Genomic DNA, 7273 nt, shown 5'->3' on the forward strand with positions numbered 1-7273 from the left:
CCATGTGTTTCATGAAAGACAAATATAGGAATCAGCCCGACATGCGGTCGGATTTCAGAGTGAAAGTTTCAAGTTTGGAACCTAATATTTCTGGAATAAAGGACTCAAAGGTCAGATTGAACTCATCTCATTAAGAACTGAAAATTAAAACTAACTGTATACTGATGGAGGACTCTGTTATAACTGTATTTTTTCAAATAAATAATACCTTGTATGAAGTGAGTGTTTTCTTATTCTGCACACATGGCTGCTCAATGCAATCTCAAGTGTAGTACACTTGAAAGACCAATATACTCAGTTTTATTTTTTTCTCATTTTCAGTTCATACTCAATTTCTATTTTTTAAGGAGTTTTTATACTAATCATCCAGATTTGAAGACAAATATTTTGAGCAAAGATCAAAAATTTAACAATAAAAATGATGGCTAAATTGAAAAAATTTTAAGCTCAATAGTTTTTCAATAATGAATATGTCAATGTTTTTTCTAAGTACCAAAAATAGAAAACATATAAAAAAACTCTTAATTTGGCTGTTTTAGTTACTTGATACTGTGATATGACAAGGTACCAATCATGCTCGATGAGGGGGTCCTAGAGAAAATTTTGTTGGGAACCCCTGCTATAGAGCAACAGAGTGACATATACCAACATTTATACCCTACAAACCACCTTATGGTGGCTGGTGGAGAGTACTTATCGTATCACTATGATTTTCCCCCTTCAGTATTCCATTCGCGTACGGTGCCTGAGAAGAACGACTGAGTGGCCTCAAATTTCTCACGGTTATTTCGTGAGACAAATGTGGGAGGAAGTAATATGTTGACCAGCTCTTTTTCGAGCGTACGCTCTCGAAATTTCAGTCATAACCGTCTCTGTGATACGCAAAGTCTCTCTCGCAGCGACTGCCACTGGAGTTCGTTGAACATCTCTGTGAGGCTCTCACGCTTGGTAAACGATTCCGTGACCAAAAGTGCCGCACTTCGTTACGATATTGTTTATGTTTTCTGTAAACTCTTCTTGGTAAAGGTCGATTCACAATGGTCGTCACGTCACGTCATGTTACATCAGGTCACGTTATGTGACATTAGAACATTCCACAATGCATATCAAATGGCAACATTCATACAGGCCGGCAACTGACCATCTTATCACGTCACGACACATCACATCACGTCTCTTCAATGTTTCTCGGGAAGAAAGCTTTGACGGTGTCGTCGTCTGCTGACATCGTAAATTAACATATTTTCGGTGCTCTCGCTCATATTATAGTCTAGGATTTCGTGGTTTTGCAATTTCCGAATCTTTATTTTATTATTTTGCTTGTTTTCGTAGCAGTTTGTAAGTATTAAATGACGAAAAGGAAAGGAAGGAAGATTAGTTATGTGGTATCACCGCCAGACACCACACTTGCTAGGTGGTAGCCTTTAAATCGGCCGCGGTCCGTTAGTATACGCCGGACCCGCGTGTCGCCACTGTCAGTGATTGCAGACCGAGCGCCACCACACGGCAGGTCTAGAGAGACTTATTAGCACTGGCCCCAGTTGTACAGCCGACTTAGCCAGAGATGGATCACTGACAACTATGCTCTCATTTGCCGAGACGATAGTTAGCATAGCCTTCAGCTATGTCATTTGCTACGACCTAGCAAGGCGCCATAGCATTTGATATTGAGATTATAACATGTACAGTCAAGAGAGATGTTCTACAATTGTGGATTAAAGTTAAGTATTATATCAACTACGTACTTTATTTGCTACTATTAATTCCCTTAACCGTTCCAGACCTCGCGCCAGTCAGCGTGTAATTAAACGCGTGCATTTCGGCCTCCTCTAGCAACACAGTGTTGGCTCTTCTGCCAACACTTCAGGTTACATAACGAACTGGATATTTTTCCCACTGAGTGTTTTGACACAAATGAGGTCACATATACGAAAGCGAAAAATTATTTAGGGTTCACAATAACAGAACAGAGATGACACCCACATTCAATATAAATAATGTCATTAAATGACATTTTAAGTGAAAAAGTTAGCTCTACTGAAAGAAAAAAATATAATTGCTTGCGAACTTATTAGCTGAGTAAAAAAGAACATAGTGGATAAGGTAAACAGATTCGATTTATTCCCTTATATATATTGTTTGATGAATCTGTATGTATGATCTCACTCTCATCGTCCAATACTGGGTTAAGCAGACTGACAAAGCCACCTCGAAACTTTTACCGTCATTCTCTTGGAAACTACTGAGTATTGCTACCTACGCCAAAATAGGTGTCGCTCTATTTTCGCCCTTCTTTCGCCCTGTAAATTTTCGACTGTGTCAAACAGCGACCTATGGAGTGCTCCCCTTGTAAGTGACGCCTGGAAGTGAGCTGTCGAAAGTCCGCTGAGGAGAAACACACAAATTCGCAGGATTACTTACGCTCCTACGGGAGCGGTGGCGCCACCAGTGTGATGTGATGCCTTCCTGCACAGTGCAATACAGTTTTCGCTTTGAATGTGAAATAAATGATACATACAATCGTAATTAACATAGTATTTCTGTAGAACGTTCGTCTCTGAGATGACTGTTATTATTCTAAAGCTTTCAGTAGAAATGAATTTGCTAAAACACGCGATGATGGATCCTAAACAACATTTTGCAGACCGCATCTTTTATTGTAAATGCTCGGCTGGTAACCATCTGGGGTTACAGTATTTAAATGAAAGCTTGTGATACTGTCAAGAGACGATGCATATCAAGTGTTAGGGCGCTATACTCAGAGGCAATGTTGTTAACAAACGCAGACAGATGTGATTTCCTTACGCACTGTCACGTATCACTCCCTTTTCTTTCCCTTTTTTTTTCTTTTTGGCTTCAGAAAACGTGGCAGAGGCTTGTTCATTTTGCTTCACTCTGGTCGCGGTGTTGCCTCTATGGTATTCTATCTTCAAAATGGTTCAAATGGCTCTGAGCACTATGGGACTCAACTGCTGTGGTCATAAGTCCCCTAGAACTTAGAACTACTTAAACCTAACTAACCTAAGGTGGTGGTGGTGGTGGTTAGTGTTTAACGTCCCGTCGACAACGAGGTCATTAGAGACGGAGCGCAAGCTCGGGTTGGGGAAGGATTGGGAAGGAAATCGGCCGTGCCCTTTCAAAGGAACCATCCCGGCATTTGCCTGAAACGATTTAGGGAAATCACGGAAAACCTAAATCAGGATGGCTGGAGACGGGATTGAACCGTCGTCCTCCCGAATGCGAGTCCAGTGTGCTAACCACTGCGCCACCTCGCTCGGTAAACTAACCTAAGGACATCACACACATCCATGCCCGAGGCAGGATTCGAACCTGCGACCGTAGCGGTCGTGCGGTTCCAGACCGTAGCGCCTTTAACCGCTCGGCCACTCCGGCCGGCGTTTTCTATCTTCCTGGACTGCATTTGGTACCTGGGGCCCCCACACTCCTCTGTGACAATCATCAGGCATTACAGCACTGCTAAACTTGTCGGTGAAGAAAAGCAAACGCCATTCAACCAGATTCCATTCCAGATATTCCCTTCCCCGCCTTCTTCACGCGTCTCGGTGCTTGATCAACACCTGGAGACCAAACTAAAAGTGTGAGGACGGTTGTACACTGTCTTCGTCGGCACAGCTTTCTCAGTTGTCACCATAGTGCAGTTGTGCTGGGTTCGATTCGAGATACCAATGATTCATAATTAATAGGTAGCCTTCATCAGCTTGCGCTGTTGGCCGCGGACGAGCACTAAATGGCAGACCTTCAAGATCTTTAATGTTTTCTCATGACAGCGGTTGAATGTTCGAATGACGTTCCCCTGAACTACGTCAACTCGGCGGGCAGCTTCCCATGTTGAAAAACCGTTCTTTATAGAATGAGATTTTCACTCTGCAGCGGAGTGTGCGCTGATATGAAACTTCCTGACAGATTAAAACTGTGTGCCAGGCCGAGACTCGAACTCGGGACCTTTGCCTTTTGCGGGCAAGTGCTCTATTAACCGAGCTACCCAAGCACGACTCACGCTCCGTCCTCACAGCTTTACTTCTGCCAGTACCTCGTCTCCTACCTTCCAAGAGGTAGAGCACTTGCCCGCGAAAGGCAAAGGTCCCGAGTTCGAGTCTCGGCCTGGCACACAGTTTTAATCCGTCAGGAAGTTTCAACCGTTTTTTATGTTTTTTTAGTGCGCGAACTTAGTTTGAAATGCATTTCACATCACTGAGAATTCAGGTTTACCTTCTCCTCGATTACACACATGGCTATGGTAAACAGCGATTTACTGTGGTCGAAAGGGTATTGGGAGAGAGGATTCCGGTAAAAAAAAAACCTTAAAAATACATCGAAAGTCATGAGGATGGTGAAAACTACTTTTCCCCATATACTCGTATAATTATGAAGATACGGTTCTGCCTTGAGCAAACACAAATTCGTCTAGTGTAACACCCAAACATGTTTTGGTGTAGTTTCACTGTCGTCAATGGAGTCATTTATTTTCTGTCAAATAATATGTAAGGAAAATTTGTATGCTAATACATATGCTTTTGAGATTATGGTATTTTCATTTATAAAACTACCAACAAAAATAATACGTACCTTAGTATCATATACTGATGCTCTGTGGCTGTCTGATATTTTCAGTAACGCCGATATTTTACTCCAATTTATCATCTGCAGTAGATCAACATTTTTTAATATTATGTTACATATATGTGGCAACGGCCTTGCCGCAGTGGATACACCGGTTCCCGTCAGATCACCGAAGTTAAGCACTGTCGGGCGTGGCCGGCATTTGGATGGGTGACCATCCGGGCCGCCACGTGCTGTTGCCATTTTTCGGGGTGCACTCAGCCTCGTAATGCCAATTGAGGAGCTACTCGACCGAATAGTAGCGGCTCCGGTCAAAGAAAACCATCATAACGACCGGGAGAGTGGTGTACTGACCACACGCCCCTCCTATCCGCATCCTCAGATGAGGATGATACGGCGCTCGGATGGTCCCGATGGGCCGCTTGTGGCCTGAAGACGGAGTGCTTTACATATATGTACCAGAATGTTTGGCCTAAAATGAAACTATTGCTTTCTCAGCTTTGCTACTGTTAGACATCTTGTCGTTATAATATATTCTCGTCAACACAGATTTTTTTCTTCATTGCTTACCTATCGTTTATTACATTAAAGTAACAGTATTCGAAAATGTTATTAGGATATGCTGATTAAGAATGAGCTTTGTGAATTGGTGACTGGGAGCGGGGGCGTGTGTATGTAAGTTGAGTGTGTTTACTTTTGTTTATAGAAAATAAACGAACCCACTGACGATGGTGAAACTTCGCCGAAACATGCTTGGGTGTTAAAAAAGAAGAATTTACGCTTTCTCAAGCCAGAACCGTATTTCCATATTAAATACTACGAAGGAAACACGGAAAAAAAGGGAGCTTTAGCCAAAAGATAAATGTTTCCCGCAGTTTGTTTCATGAACGCCTGCCGCCATTTCCTGCGTCAGTGCCACGAAAGGACAAAGGAACATTTCTGGACATGCTACAGCGAGTCCTTCATTCTGCGTTGAATTTCATGAAAAGTTATCGAGTACGGAGTGTGCATCCTATTGCACCAGAATTTCTTTAGTTGGCCAAATGCAGGCGCACAGAAGAGCCTTGCACCTCTCAGAGTCTTTTATCTAGAGAAATTACTGTAGACGGAGACAAACAACAAGGAGGAACTTGCGCGGCAGAGATGCTCATGTTTTGCTGCAGCTGAGAGAGCGGCTTGTGTTGTGCTCACGGGTTGCGAAGCCCCCCGTCACTTGCTGAGATGCTTTCGCTGATTTCATCACGGCGGTGTACTTTTTGTTCTACAGCTGCTTCCCCTTAGAGTACTTGTGCTCGTCCATTACTTATCTGATGTTTTGTAACGTCATACCTGTCACTCAGGTACAGCTGCGCTCGAAGAAGTGATCCCTCTGCTTGAATTCCAAAAGGTTACATTATTAATAACAGAAATGAAAGGTGGTTTCCAGAATAGATTATGATAAACATAATTTGTGTATTACTCTATCATTTTGACATAGCTCTTCAAATCTTATCTTATTTCGTGTTTTTACAGCAGTCTCAACGCTCTGATATTTATATGAAAGAAAAGGAAAGTTTGTTCAAAATGGTAATAGTTCATAATAAAACTACATGGAGCACTTGCCAGATGACAGATTGCAACACGTAATGAGCCAAATGTAATTACTCAGAGACAACTGTGAAGTGCAGCATACATAAGGAAATTGTGCACTTGTTACAATAGAAAAATCCTAGGATATTTGATCTGGTGAGTAATGCTGATGGTCCAGTATCTGGGTCTGAGGTTTTATCAAGTTTTATTAATGAAAATCCGTTCCAATTGCTAAAACGGACTCTATTAAGTCTACACGACCGGTTCCAGCCTTAATATTGGGCTATTGTCAAGTGTATCTGAAAGTTACATGGCAGAGAAGCAACGTCTTCTCATATCGTATACTTGATAAGGACCTAATATAAAGATCGGAATCACTCGCGTGTACTGAATAAACTCCTTATTATCAACATAACTACATTAAAAAAATGAGAATACATTAAAAGTTTCGAAAAAAATAATAAACAAAAATTCATTTTCCAGCACTATTTTTATTCCAGAATGAGGTTTCCACTCTGCAGCGGAGTATGCGCTGATATGAAACTTCCTGGCAGATTAAAACTGTGTGCCGTACAGAGACTCGAACTCGGGACCTCGTATAGTTATGGAAATACGGTTCTATTATTTCAATAAACTTACGACCAGCGAAAAACTTTATTACATTTTCGGCTGCCTGCCTGTCTTAGACCGTATCATACTTGCTGTGTGGGGTGGTGCCTTCCTGCTCAGAGCAACACAGTTTTTGCTTTGAATATGAAATAAATGATACATACAATCGTAATTAACGTAATATTTCTGTAGAACGTTCGTCTCTGAAATGACTGTTGTTCTTCGAAAGTTTTCTGTCGAAGTGAGTTTACTATAACACACGAAGATGGATCCTAGACAAAATTTTGCAGACCCCCATCTTTTATTGTAAATGCTCTGCTAGTGACCATCTGGGGTTACAGTATTTCAGTATTAAAATGAAAGCTTCTGACACCGACAAGAGACGATGAATATAAATTGTTAGGGGGCTATATTCAGAGGCAATATTGTAAATAAACGCAAACAATTGCTATTTCGTGATTTCCTTACGCACTCTCACGTCCTTTTTTTTTTTGGTCGTGGTGTTACCTCAATG

General features: G+C 41.7%; 1 pseudogene; it reads left to right on the forward strand.

Moving 5' to 3' along the window:
• The first annotated feature begins 4705 nt into the window (after positions 1 to 4705).
• Positions 4706 to 4823, forward strand: LOC126485248 (5S ribosomal RNA; annotated as a pseudogene).
• The last annotated feature ends 2450 nt before the right edge of the window (positions 4824 to 7273 follow it).

This window comes from Schistocerca serialis, chromosome 6, assembly GCF_023864345.2.
Source record: "Schistocerca serialis cubense isolate TAMUIC-IGC-003099 chromosome 6, iqSchSeri2.2, whole genome shotgun sequence".
Classification (NCBI taxonomy): Eukaryota; Metazoa; Arthropoda; class Insecta; order Orthoptera; family Acrididae; genus Schistocerca; species Schistocerca serialis.